Source organism: Eumetopias jubatus, unplaced genomic scaffold (genome assembly GCF_037043125.1).
Source record: "Eumetopias jubatus isolate StellerSeaLion01/CBP00866 unplaced genomic scaffold, mEumJub1_p1.0 scaffold_10, whole genome shotgun sequence".
Taxonomy (NCBI): Eukaryota; Metazoa; Chordata; class Mammalia; order Carnivora; family Otariidae; genus Eumetopias; species Eumetopias jubatus.
Window position 1 is genome coordinate 26,081,375 of NW_028274816.1, and position 14,874 is coordinate 26,096,248.

At 40.6% G+C, this 14,874-nt stretch overlaps 1 protein-coding gene across 2 annotated transcripts in view; it reads right to left on the reverse strand.

The window, feature by feature from the left end:
• The window catches only part of IST1 (IST1 factor associated with ESCRT-III), a 33,715-nt gene extending 26,107 nt beyond the window's left edge, over positions 1-7,608 (reverse strand). Inside the window, exons 1-2 of one of the 2 annotated variants that reach the window (XM_088027465.1) lie at positions 7,502-7,591; positions 1,055-1,142 (exon numbers count right to left, since the gene is read on the reverse strand). The gene's annotated coding sequence lies outside the window, so the exon portion shown is untranslated. Of the gene's footprint in view, positions 1-1,054; positions 1,143-7,501 lie in introns of both variants that reach the window. The other variant, XM_028092438.2, reaches the window with a different exon arrangement.
• Positions 7,609-14,874: the final 7,266 nt, after the last annotated feature.

The following is a 14,874-nucleotide window of genomic DNA, read 5'->3' on the forward strand; positions in this document are numbered from 1 at the left end:
GGGATCATGATCTGAGCCGAAGGCAGATGCTTAACGACTGAGCCACCCAGGTGTCCCTAATTAAGTTTTTTAATTTACGTTTTTAGTAATCGCTACACCCAACCTGGGGCTCAAACTCCCAACCCAGAGATCAAGAGTCGCATGTTCTTCTGACTGACCCAGTCAGGCACACCTAAGTTTCAAGGATTTTCAACTTTCAGAAATTAGATTCCTATTCTACAAAAAAAAAAAAGAATAATTAAAGACAATGACATGGGGCGCCTGGGTGGCTGAGTTGGTTAAGGGCCTCATCTGCCTTCAGCTCAGGTCATGATCCCAGGGTCCTGGGATAGAGCCCCACATCCACCTTCCTGCTCAGCAGGGAGTCTGCTTCTTCCTACTGCTTGTGCTGGCTCTCTCTCTCAAATAAATTAAATCTTTAAAAAAATAAAAAAAAATTAGGGACGCCTGGGTAGTTCAGTTGGTTAAGCGTCTGCCTTCCGCTCAGGTCACTATCCCAGGGTCCTGGGATCAAGTTCCACATGGGCTCCTTGCTCAGGAGGGAGTTTGCTTCTCCCTCTGCCTGCCACTCCCCCTGACTGTGCTCTCTCTGACCAATAAATAAATAAAATCTTTTAAAAATTAAAAAAATTTAAAAATTAAAAAAATTTTAAGAGACAATGACATTAAACCACAAAGGTAATAACTAAAGATCTATCCTAAAATATACGAAATAAATCATTAGACCCCAAACTAGTCTAATACAAAATATCAACTTAATTACCATTTCAGGACTTGAACCTGTTTCCAAAACTAAATACCATAACCTTTGTACCTGGAATGATTAAGAATACTAATCTGAAAGTTAGTAAAATATTCTGGTCAAGTTACTGTTTTATACATACACAAATATCTATATACATAAAACAAACATATATGAATGTAGATATATATGAATATGTATACACATACCACATACTAATATTGTTCAGTAACTCATTTAAAACTCCTTTTATGATTCAGAGGTTATTCTAGGATGTTATGTCAACATGTTTATGGTCATGCACTCACTCACCAAACGTTTGTTAAGCGCTCTTCTATCAGGCACTGTGCTAAGCCACCACAGTTAAGACCTCACCCTAAAGCTTCAAAGAGTTCACAATCTAATGAGAATGACATAAAAAAAAAACTGTAAGTCATGTAAACAACTATAACAAAAACCCTATGAAATGATTATGAACTAGTGATTACAAAACTAGTTCTCACAGTATTCTCTCTAGTTTATATATATGCATACCTCTTTTTATTGCACTTCTCAGATACTGTTTTGTTTTGTTTTTACATGAAGGTTTGCAACCCTGCATCAAGCAAGTCTATCAGCACCATTTTTCCAAAAGCATTTGCTCACTCCACGTCTGTCACATTTTGCTAATTCTCACATTTCAAACTTCTTCATTATTATTATAAATGTTATGGTGATCTGGGATCAGTGACCTCTGATGTTACTATTGTAAAATTTTAACTAGGGTGCCACCAATGACTCCAATGTAAGACAATGAACTTTGTTGAGAAATGTGTATATTCTGATTGCTCCACCAACCAGCCATTCCCCTCATCTCTCTCCCTCTGCTTAAGGCACCCCTATTCCCTAAGAAACAATACTGAAATTAGGCCAATCAATAACCCTACAATGGCCTCGAAGTATTCAAGGAAAAGAAGAGTCACTGTATATCAAAAGCTACAAATGATTAAACTCAGTAAGGAAAACTTGTCAAAAGCTGAGATAGACCAAAAGCTAGGCTTCTCGCATCAGTAAGCCAAGTTGTGAATGCAAGGGAAAAGTTCTTGAAGGAAATGAAAAGGGCTCCCCCAGTGAACAAATGGTAAGAAAGTGAAAGAGCCGGGCGCCTGGGTGGCTCAGATGGTTAAGCGTCTGCCTTCGGCTCAAGTCATGATCCCAGGGTCCTGGGATCGAGTCCCCCTGCTTCTCCCTCTGCCTCTCATGAATAAATAAATATTAAAAAAAAAAAAAAGAAAGTGAAAGAGCCTTATTGCTGATACGGAGAACATTTTAGTGGTCTGGATAAAAGATCAAACCAGCCACAATGATTCCCTAAGCCAAGGTCCTGACGCTCTTCAATTCTACAAACTGAGAGGAGAGGAAGCTGCAAAAGAAAAGCTTGAAGCTAGCAGAGGTTGATTTATGAGGTTTAAAGAAAGAAGCCATTTGGGGTGCCTGGGTGGCTCAGTCATTGGGCAACTGCCTTTGGCTCAGGTCATGGTCCTAGGGTCCTGGAATCGAGCCCCACATCAGGCTCCCTGCTCAGAGGGAAGCCTGCTTCTCCCTCTCCCACTCCCCCTGCTCGTGTTCCCTCTCTCGCTGTGTCTCTGTCAAATAAATAAAATCTTAAAAAAAAGAAGCCATTTTCCATAGCATTCAAGTGCAAGGTGAAGGAAGTACTGATGCAGAAGCTGCAGCAAATTATCCAGGAGGTGTAGCTAAGATAATTAATAAAGGTGGCTATACCAAACAACAGATTTTTTTTTAAGGGCTCCATGCTCAACACAGAGCCCAACACGGGGCTTGAACTCACAACCCTGACATCAAGATCTGAGCTGAGATCAAGAGTCGGATGCTTAATTGACTGAGGCACCCAGGCACCTCCTAAACAACAGATTTTAAATGTAGATGAAACAGCATTACACTGAAAGGAGATGCCACCCAGGACTTCCATAGCTGGAGAGAAGTCAATGCCTGGATTCAAAGTTTCAAAGGACAGGCTAACTCTCTTGCTAGGGGTTAATGCAGCCTGTGACTTTAAGTGGAAGCCAATGCTCATTTACCATTCTGAAAATCCTAGAGCCCTTAGGAATTATGCTAAATCTATTCTGCCTGTGCTCTATAAATGAAACAAAGACTGAATGACAGCACATCTGTTTAGAATATGGTTTATTGAATATTTTAAGCCCACCATTGAGACCTACTACTCAGAAAAAAAAAATTCCTTTTACTGTTCATTGGCAACACACCTGGTCACCCAAGAGCTCTGATGGAGAGGTATGAGATTAACATTTTTTTTTAAAGATTTTATTTATTTATTTGACAGAGACAGAGATAGCGAGAGCAGGAACACAAGCAGCGGGAGTGGGAGAGGGAGAGCAGGCCTCCCGCGGAGCAGGGAGCCCGATGCGGGGCTCGATCCCAGGACCCTGGGATCATGACCTGAGCCGAAGGCAGACACTTAACGACTGAGCCACCCAGGCGCCCCAAGATTAACGTTTTCATGCCCGTTAACAAAACATCCATTCTGCAACCCATGGATCAAGGAGTGATTTCAACCTTCAAATGTTATTAAGAAATATATCTTACAGGGCGCCTGGGTGGCTCAGTTGTTAAGCGCCTCCCTTCGACTCGGGTCATGATCCCAGGGTCCTGGGATCAAGCCCGGCATCAGGCTCCCTGCTCAGCGGGAAAGCCTGCTTCTCCCTTTCCCACTCCCCCTGCTTGTGTTTCCTCTCTCGCTGTCTCTCTCTGTCAAATAAATAAATAAAAGGAAATATCTCTTACATAGCTAGAGATGCCATAGATAGTGATTCCTCTGATGGATTTGGGCAAAGTCAACTGAAAACCTTCTGGAAAGGATTCACCATTCTAGATGCCATTAAGAACATCTGATTCATGACAAGAGGGCAAAATATCAACAATAACAGGAGTTTGGAAAAAGTTAATTCCAATCCTCATGAATGACTCTGAGGGGTTCAAGACTTCAGTGGAGGAAGTAACTATAAATATATAAATAGTCAAATAACTAAATTTAAAAGTGGAGCCTGAAGATGTGATTGAATTGCATGATAAAACCTTGATGAGAAGCTGTTTCTTATGAATGAACGAGCAAAGAAAGTGGTTTCTTGAGATGAATTCTACTCCTGGTGAAGATGCTGTGAAGATTGGTGAAATGACAACGAAGAATTTAGAATATTACATAAACTTAGCTGATAAAGCAGCAAAAGGGTTTGAGAGGATTGACTCAAATTCTTAAAGAAAGTTCTATGGTGCATAAAATGTTATCAAACAATATCATATGCTGAGAAACTACTCATGAAAGAAGTCAACTGATGCAAAAACACCATTATTTTCTCATTTTAAGAAATTGCCACAGCTTCAGCTTCACCCGGATCAGTCAGCAGCCATCAACATGGAGGGAAGACCCTCCACCAGCAAAAAGGTTACAATTTGCTGAAAGTTCAGATGATTAGTCTTTTTTTAGCAATATTTTTAAATTAAGATATGCACGATTTTATCAGATATAATGCTACTGCACACTTAACAGACTACAATGTAGTATGAACATTAATTATTATATGCACTTTGAAAACAAAAAATTTCAGGGGCGCCTGGGTGGCTGTCAGTTAAGCGTCTGCCTTTGGCTCAGATCATGATCCCGGAGTCCTGGGATCGAGCATGCATTGGGCTCCCTGCTCTGAGGGGAGCCTGCTCCTCCATCCCCCTCTGTGGATCCCCCTGCTTGTGTTCTTTCTCTCTCCAATAAACAAAATCTTAAAAAAAAGGAAACAAAGAGTCATTTGACTCACTTTATTGTGGTGGTCTGGAACCAAACCCACCAAACCCAGGGTATGCCTGTACTGATCTATTTTTATTGGGATACCACCACGTGCCCTTCTTGGCTCTTCCCAACTCATTTCAACCCAATCCTTAACTTTGGAACAACAAATCCATCTAGTCCCTCCTTTTATCATTCAGTCCCAGAAGTCTTTTCTTTCTTTCATTTTTTTTTTTAGGAGCCTTTTAAAGAAGGTTCTCTTTAGGGGCGCCTGGGTGGCTCAGACGGTTAAGCGTCTGCCTTCGGCTCAGGTCATGGTCCCGGGGTCCTGGGATCGAGTCCCACATCGGGCTCCCTGCTCCTTGGGAGCCTGCTTCTCCCTCTGCTTCTCTCTCTCTCTCTCTCTCTCTCTCCCCCCCCCCGTCTCTCATGAATAAATAAATAAAATCTTTAAAAAAAAAAAATAAAGAAGGTTCTCTTTATTCTGAATAAGGGAAGGTGTAAAACCATGGATTGAGTCATTCCTTATATTATTTGGGGGAGAAAGGTGAGACTGCTGCAGCTCATACCTGCTGCCCAAAATTATGAAGCTGTCCAGCAGTAATCCTGAAAGCTCTATTTATAGTTAAAAATAGAAAGAAAAAAAAAAAGGAGGGGGCACCTGGTTGGCTCAGTCAGTTAAGTGTCTGCCTTTGGCTTAGGTTGTGATCTCAGCTCTCTGCTCAGCAGGTAGTTTGCTTCTCCCTCTCTTTCCCCTGTGCTCTCCCTCTCTCTCTAAAATAAAGTCTTTAATTTAAAAAAAAAAAAAAAAAGAAAGCAAAAAAGATCCTGAAGTCCTAAGAGACAAGCTTTAGAGTATGTAGCTCCAAAAGTGCCAACTGGGGAAGGGAGGCAGCAAAGTCAATAGTGACGAGGATGATATTATGCAGTATCAAGAAAAACTTTTGTATTTGAAATGTATTATTTTACTTATCTTGAATACTTCTTCCTTATAAAATAAATTATATGAACAGATTTAGGTATGACCACTGTAAGGAAGCTATGAAGAGGTGACATAAGAGTACAAACAAGTTAGAAAGCATTTCCAAATTAATATAGTCCAATCCTTAAAACCTTTATTTATAGAATGCCAACTATCCTGTATTTTCACACTGCTAACCTTTATCAAATCTTCACTGATTAATCAAGATTAAAAAGTTAATAAAATGAAGGGCCACAAGACCAGTAGCATCATGTGTAAACTCACAAATACAGACTACAGGAAGCAGAGACCATCAAGATATCCTGGAAGAAGCTGTAACTACTGAAATGTGTACGCATTATCAAAGTATTTTTGCCTTGTTTCGATAAAATATAAAAAAATTACAGAAAAGTCACTGGGTATACGTTTACCAAGAGTTTTCCTCATATTTTTACAGAGCTGTAATCATGGACTCTGACACTGAGTCCTTTTATCACATGACATAGTATCTGTTGTGTTAGTCTTTAGCTTTAACGGCTACCTGATATTCCATAGTAATTTTTAAATTATTTCTCCAACCTTCTGACATGTCATATAAATAATGCTGAAATTAGTATTCATATGCATACTACTTTTCCTGCATTTGAAATTATTTCATTAGACTACACCCTATTTTCTAGTTTTATCTTTTAAACCAGAACAAACTACATACAACTAGGACTTGATTCTAATTTTAAAGGAATGAGAACTTAAGTAGACTAAAGTTGGGGATTCTAGAGCCTCCTGATCGCTTAGAAGACCAGAGGCACTGTTCTCATTCCTTTAACAGTACTTTAAAAAATGAGAGGATTTAGAAAACTGGGTGACTTTAAAATGCAATTCTAACATTCAAGTTTCAAAACACTCTTTTATCTTCTAAGAAAAGGGTATTACCAAATCTTTTATTCCCAGAAGATGTGATTCTGAGATAGCTGTAAAAACAAAATATTCCACGACTACTGGATTGCAGGTAAAGGAGTCAAAAGGCTTCTACGTGTATACGCACCCACTCACATGTTATCTCAACTACTATTTTGTTAAATACATGCACAAGGAGAGAGAGAAACAAAACTGGCCCGGAACTGAACGCTGTTGATGCGAAATGAGGAGGGAATTCATTATACTCTTTAATCAGTATGAAATTTTAATAACGCAAAACAAAAAATTAAAATCCCCGAAAAGAGCTATTTATGAGCGGCTTTTAATTTTACTACTGCAGAGAATGAAAGCGGCTGTGTCTTTCCTACTGCCTGATTGGAAACGGACCCTCCGTGGATCGCGATCCTGGCAAAAGTTTACGCTGCCGTTTCACGTCCTCGGCTCCAGCACCGCGGAGGAGGAGCGCGGAGAACACAAAGGAGAAAGGCAAGGACCGGGCCTCAGGGTCTTCACAAGGTCTCCCGTAAGACACGGGGAAGTCTGCGAAAGGGGGAAAAGACCGCTGCTCGCTTAAGCTAAAGAGAAAGGCAATTTCCTCCGGCCAAACAGGGCACCACCTCAGGAGCCCTCCCCGCCAGGTAGAGGCGATCAGACTCTCGCGGAAGGTCAACCCCGACCTTCCCGAAGTCTCTCTGGACCAGTGGAAACGGCACAGGGGTGTTACCGAGACCGCAGGCCGAGCCCTGTCACCAACAGAAGCCGAGGCCGCGGCGTTTCCGCCCCGGGGGAGAGTCCTCGAGGCAGGAAGGACAACAGGAAAGTTTCGCCGCCTCAAGTAGCTAGGTCCAGCAGTATCCAAGCGGCTCTCGGCCCTGCCACGCCCCTAACCCCGACCTCAGGCGGCCTCCCGCACCGCGGACCTCCGGCCTGACCTCCGGCCTGACCCCAAACCCAGGATCCTTCCTTTTCTCCTCACTTGCCACCTCAGGGTCGTCTGAACCCCAGACTAGGGACTTCTAAATCCCGAGCGCAGTGCGAGGAGAAAAACAAAGACCTTTGACGTTAAGACTGCCACACTCACCTGGCTGAATCCCGACGTGAAAACGGGTGAGAAGAACTTGGCACTTAAAGCTCAGCATCCAAAATGGCGGCTCCCTCAGCCTCAGCACAAGCAAGCACGGGCGGAGGGATCTGCGGGGCCAAGGTAGCCACGCCCTCCTTCCCAGAGATTGGCTGCGCGCTCGTCGCTTCCGGAACTCACGCCCTGAGCGGCTCGAGGCTCCCTCATTCAGCTCCCTTCGGAGCCGGCGCGATGGGAACTACTTCCCGCGGCGGAGGCACGGGTGGTGACGCGTTTACACGTCACGCCACCTGCGTTGTCGTCACTTGGTAGAGGCGCGCCCGGGATAGGGCAGGTCTTCCCCTGGGTGCGGAGAGGTAGACGGAAGTGGTTTGTTCACCTGCTCTGTGTTCAGTGTCTTTTATCGGATTTCTCCAGTCTCTCGAAAAACCGGCTCCAGTACTACCTTTTAGACACTCGGAGTTACTCCCTGTGATTTGCTCCGGTCCTTCGCTCAACTCCAGTAACCCTAGGGGCTTTCCCCCGGGTGTCGGTTTTTTTCTCCTGCGGCAGTGCCTGAGCAGGTTTCAATTCTTTAGACGCTGTTTTTCCGATCCTTCACCCTAGTTCCTTAGTTGCCCACCATCACTCCATCGATGTCTTCCAATAACTCTGCCCCTCTTAAACCAAATCTGATTGCTCTTTCAACCCGAATCTCTAGTCTGTATTATTTGTCACTAATGCTTCCTCAACACCACGTTCTCCGGGAATTTACCTTATCTCTATTCAGAGGAAACTTTTAGTTTTCTTTTTCACTTGAAACCCAGTGTCTCGGTTTACCGAGGGAAGGGGCTTCTCGGCTCTTGGCTTCTAGGAGAGGTAATTCTGCCCCCTGCTGTAGAAGCTGCGTCTACCGGGACCAAAATTGCGGTTTGCGAAATTATAATATGGTCATTATGACAAGGATGGAGCTACGCGTTACTGTATGAGGTTTATATGAATTTAGAAATAGTGTGTTTTTATAACCACTTGAAATATTTCTGTAAAAAACCGGTTCCGGAACCTCAAAATACAGTGTTTGGTTCTTTTAAAATGGGGGGAGGGGAGTCCCCTGTAAATACATGCAAATATAATTGAGTCTGTTGCAGTAAGATAATGGCATCTTAAAAAATGGAAGTGAGGGCGGACTGCTCGAATCTAAAAAGCAACCAAATGTAATGTGTGTGGATCTTGTTTAATGATTCAAACAAACCAACTATAAAAGACGTTTTTTGAAACAATCAGGGATATTAGATTATGTACCAGGTATTACATGATACCAACTAACCAAAGAATTGTTATTTTGGTAAACATGAAAATAGCATTGAGAATTTGTAAGAAAATGTCCTTTAAAATTTTTTTAAACAGTGAATACTTTGCCTTGGGTTTAAATCCAAAAATCCTGATGATTGTTTAATCCAATGTTATTATTGTACAATTTTCTCTACCTTTAGGTATGTCTAAAATGTTCATAGTAAGTCACAAGGTGAAAACAACCCAACTGTCCATTGTCTGATGACAATAAAAGATGGTGCATACATACAATGGAATATTATTCATCCTAAAAAGAAAGGAAATTCTGACACATCATCTACAACATGGACAAATCTTGAAGCTATTATAGTATGTGAAACAAGCCAATCGCAAAAGGACGTAACAGGGTGTAATTCTAGCTATATGAGGTCCCTAGAGAGGTCAAATTCAGAGAGGGAGAAAGAATAGTGATTACCAGGGGCCAGGGGGCAAGAAAGTGGAGAGTGATTGTTTAATAAGTACAGAGTTTCATTATGGGAAGACAAAAAAGTTCTGGAGATGTATGATGGTGATGGCTACATGACAATGTGAATGTACTTAATGCCACTGAAGTATATAATTAAAAATGGTTAAAAAGCTAACTTTTAGGTTATATTTTACCACAATAAAAAACTTCGTTAAAAAAATTTTTTTTAAGATTTTATTTATTTGACAGAGACACAGCGAGAGAGGGAACACAGGCAGGGGGAGTGGGGGAGGGAGAAGCAGGCTTCCCGCTGAGCAGGGGATCTGATGTGGGGCTCAATCATGACCCGAGCCGAAGGCAGACGCTTAACGACTGAGCCACCAAGGCGCCCCGTAAAAAGTTTTTTTAATTAAGTCTGTGTCATGGAGGGGATTAAATAAACAGTATATATACTAATAATTTAAATACAAACTGTGGAACCTTCTACAAGAAAACTGGCTCTAATTAAAAGAGACTAATGAAACATAATAACCAAATGAAATACATGAAACTTAATTGGATCCTGGTTGGAAAAAAAGGTATGTGGGGAAAAAGCTTAGGGTTCAAATGTGTTTCGAATATTAGATTTTATGAAATTAGTGTTAATTTTCATAAGCAGTAGTAATTGTAGTTGAGCAAGGGAGTGCCCTTATTCTTAAGAGATGCATGTTGAACTGTGTAGAAGTAAAGGAGCATGGAGTCTGCAACTTATTTTCAAATTGTTCAGGGAAAAAAAATGTGTGTTTATACTAGGCTGTTACACATCTCCATAGGAAGTAGTAGTTTTCCCGCCTGAAACTACCAGATTAAGCCGCAGTCCCAGCAATGAATATATTCTGATTCTGTTCTGCATTTAGTTTTAAAGCAAAATAAAGGGGATTGAATTTAATACTTTCTCTTTTTTTCAAGAGTAAAAATACGTTGGGGCGCCTGGGTGGCGCAGTCGGTTAAGTGACTGACTTTGGCTTGGGTCATGATCCCAGGGTCCTGGGATCCAGCGCCTTATGGGGCTCCCTGCTCCGCGGGAGGCCTGCTTCTCCCTCTCCCACTCCCCCTGTTTGTGTTCCTGCTCTCGCTATCTCTCTCTCTGTCAAATAAATAAATAAAAATCTTTAAATAAAAAAAGATAAAAATATGTTTGTTTTTACTAATTTGAGAGTACATGTGTGAAGTTTAATGAAAGACACCCCATGCCATTATTAATTTTTTGGAAAATATTAAAAATTTATGTATTTTTTATTTTAAATTTAATACAAAAAGGATAAATATGCACACTATTCAGTAAACCTGCTTTTTACTTTTTTATTAAAGATTTTATTTATTTATTTATGTATTATTTTAGAGAGAGCCATGTGGGGCTTGATATCACAACCCTAAGATCATGACCTGAGCTGAAATCAAGAGTCAGACACCTAACCAACTGAGCCACCCAGGCACCCCCAAACTTGCTTTTTATATTTAATATATTCTGCATATCTTTTTTTTTAAGATTTTATTTTTAAGTAATCTCTACACCCAGGTGGGACTCGAACTTAAAACCCTGAGATTAAGAGTTGCACACCCTACTGACCAAGACTTCCAGGCGCCCCATTCTGCATATCCTTTTCTGTCAATATATATAGATCCATCTTTAACCATGGAAGCAGATATACTGTTATTTAGCCAATCTCTTATTAATATTTAGATTGATTCCAATAACTGTTCTGTAATGTGCTATAGTGACTATCCTAAGTATGTATGTGCACATGTTCAGACTATTTTTCTTTTCAGACTATTTATTAAAGACAGATTCCCATAAGTGGCATTGCTAGGTCAAAGGGTATGCATATTTAAAAATTTGATTCCCACATTATGTGACCCCAAAACTCAAATGTTGAAGTGCTAACTCCCAGGATCTCAGAATGTGACCTTATTTGGAGATTGGGTCTTTACAGAGGTAGTCAAATTCAAATGAGGTCGTTAGAGTGGGCCCTAATTCAATATGATTTATATTCCCATAAAAAGGTGAAATTTGGAGACAGACACACACTCAGGGAGAACACCAAGTGGAAATGGAGGTGAAGCATCTACAAACCAAGAAACACCAGAGATTGCCAGCAAACCCCCAGAAGCTAGGGAGAGGCTTGGAAATGATCCTTCCTTATAACCCTTAGAAGGCACTAACCCTATTGCTGAGCTTGATCTAGGACTTCTAGTGTCCAGAATCGTGAGACAATAAATTTCTGTTGTTTAAGCAACCCAGTCTGTGGTACTTTGTTGTAGGAGACTTACCAAACGAGTACAACCCATTACCAGACTTCTCTCCCAAAAGGTTCTATTATATCATTCTCCTAGTGATAGTGTATGAGAGTGCCCATTTCCTCATACTCCCCACTATGGACATTGTCAATCTTTCTAATCTTGTTGAAAGAAATTATTTAATTTTCATATCTTTGAATATTAGTAAGATTGACTAGCTTGTAAATAGTGTGCTCATTGTAGTCTTTTGCTCATTTTCCTAATGGTGCAGATAAACTTTTAAAATAAACTTCTTACAGTAATGCATAAATAGGCCAACACATAAATACAGTTGGCATAAATAGGCCAACCACACGCACACACACACAGCTGAAAAGGATGTACAATAAACATTAAGTCTCCTTCCTCTGCTCCTTAGTCTTTTAGTCCCTCACTCTAGAAATAGAATAACCATTGTTAACCAGATTCTGGTGCCTTTGAGCAAGTTAAAATCTCTCCGTGCCTCAGTTTCCTCATCTGTAAAATGGTAATAATATCACCTACCTTAATAAAGTTATTAGGAGGATTAAGTGTGTTAATTACGAAAAGCTCTTAGAACAGTGTATTAAACAGATAATGTTAAATGCTTTCAAAGCCTTCCAGTGATATTACATGCATGTAAAACCATATGTATATATATGCCCCTTTTTTACACATGTAGTACTATACTATGCACACTACACTATAACCTGTACTATAACATACACTAAGATATATATCCATATCAGTAGTTGTCAATAATTCTCATTCTTTATTTTTAACATTTTTATTTATTTATTTGACAGAGAGAGACCCAGCGAGAGAGGCAACACAAGCAGGAGGAGTGGAAGAGGGAGAAGCAGGCTTCCCGCCGAGCAGGGAGCCCGATGCGGGGCTCGATCCCAGGACCCTGGAATCATGACCTGAGCCGAAGGCAGACGCTTAACGACTGAGCCACCCAGGCGCCCCTGAGGTCAGCATTACTTTGATGCCAAAGCAGACTCCCCACTGACCCGGGGATCATGACCTGAGCTGAAGGCAGACACTTAACGACTGAGCCACCCAGGTGCCCCAATAATTCTCATTCTTTTAAGAGACTGAATAATACTCCAATATATATGTGTACCGTAATTTTTTCAGCACTGTTCTGCTGATGGGAATTTAGGTTATTTCCAATATTTTGCCTCTATAAACAATGCTGCAATGACTAGATAGTAGCTTGCATGGATTGTATTTAATAGGTAAATTCCCAGAAGCAGAACTGGGTTGAGGGGTAGGTATATTTTTAATGTTAATAGATATTGCCAGATCACCCTTGACAGAGGAAGTATCAATTTATATTGCCAACAATGTATGAGAGTTTCTATTTCCCCATGCCCTCAGTAGCACAGTATATTTGGTTAAGTTTGGATAACTTGACATTATTGCAACCTTATTCAAACCATGAAAGTAAAGACGAGTGAAAAGTATCATGGAGCCCATGTCTTGCTAAAAGTGACATGATTCAGGGTGCCTGGGTGGCTCAGTTGTTAAGTGTCTGCCTTTGGCTCAGGTCATGGTCCCAAGGGCCTGGGATCAAGCCCCACATCGGGCTCCCTGCTTGGCGGGAAGCCTGCTTCTCCCTCTCCCACTCCCCCTGCTCATGTTTCCTCTCTCACTATGTCTCTCTCTGTCAAATAAATAAATAAAATCTTTTTAAAAAATTAAAAAAATAAAAGTAACATGATTCATTTAGAAAAATAGTTTCCTACCCAGCAGTTGCTTCAGTTCAGCATTCATCACCTGTATTCTGTCCTGTCTAGTTATTTAGATCCTATAGTACATCAGAGTAAATCGTACCACACCAGTCAGTTATCCAGCCAGTACCTCTGTCCCTGGCTGAACAGACCAGTTTCATTCCGAAGCAAAACATAATTGAAAAAATCAAACAGACTCACATTATTTTGCTTGAAAATTCTGTTTTTCTCTTAGGATAAAAATTAACACATAATATTTCTTTGGTTAACTAACCAGTAACTCTTTTTTGTGTAAATGATTATAACTAGTGGCCACAACAAAAACCTGATATAGTACTTGAACACAGTGGAATAGGGTCCATAACATGCCTGCAGGCCAAGATCAATCAGGGCTGGTTTTGTACACTCTCTCCAGCTAAGAATGGTTTGTGCAGTACTGATGGATTGTAAAAAACAAAAAATAAAAGGAAAGAAGAATATGTGACAGAATTCTTATGTGCCCACAAATAAAATATTAACTGACCCTTTACAGAAAAGTTTGCTGACTGCTGCAATAGAAGAAAGTACTACACATTTTGTAAGAGAGAAAGGAAAGATGATGGGCAGAGAGTAATTTGTCTTTTTTCCTTTTTTTTTTTTTAAGATTCATTTATTTGAGAGAGAGAGTGACTCGGGGGAGGAGCAGAGGGAGAGAATTCCAAGCAGTCTCTCTGCTGAGCATAGAGCTAACTCAAACTGGATCTCACAACCCCGAGATCATGACCTGAGCTAAAATCAAGAGTTGGACGCTCAACTGACTGAGCCACCCAGGTGCCCCTTGTCTTTTTTCTTTTAAGTACTATCATTTAGAAAAAGGAAAGTTTTGGGGCACCCGGGTGGCTCAGTGGGTTAAGCATCTGACTTTGGCTCTACCATCAGTGAGAAGTCTGCTTGTCCCTCTCCCTCTGCCTTTCCCCCACTCGTGCTCACTCTCTCAAATAAATAAATAAATAAAATATTTTAAAAAAATAAAAGGGAAAGTATCAGAAATATAAAATAGGGACCACTCCGGATATTTTCATAGGCCTATAGAAAAATCAAGAGCATTTTTTAGAGCACCTATGGAATGATTCTTCAGAGAACTTATTAATATCATTAATTAGGGCTTCATACAACTATTAAATATTTCTATGGTATTTTTCAGTTTACAAGTTACTTACAAGCACGTCATCTCAATTTGAGGCTCACAACATTCCTATGAAGCAACTATGGATCAGAAGTGATTGTTCGTTTTTATAGGAGAAAAGTGAAGCCCAGAGCTGTAGTGATCAATCCAAGGTCAACAAGTACAAGCACCGGGGTCAGATCTTGACCCAGATCTTGAGACTAGTCTTTCCATGATATACTTTCCACTATCCATAATGATTTGCATCCTGGTTTTAGCTCCAATTCATGTGTATTGATTTCATCGAAAAATGCATTAAATCACAGTTATGATCCTGATTTGGGTTCATATACAAGATCAAAAGAGAGTTCTCAAATCAAATTGTTTTCATGACATTTATCATCATTGTAATCATCCTAGAAAACTTAATTTTTCCTTAAATGACTCCAAAGGGATGAAA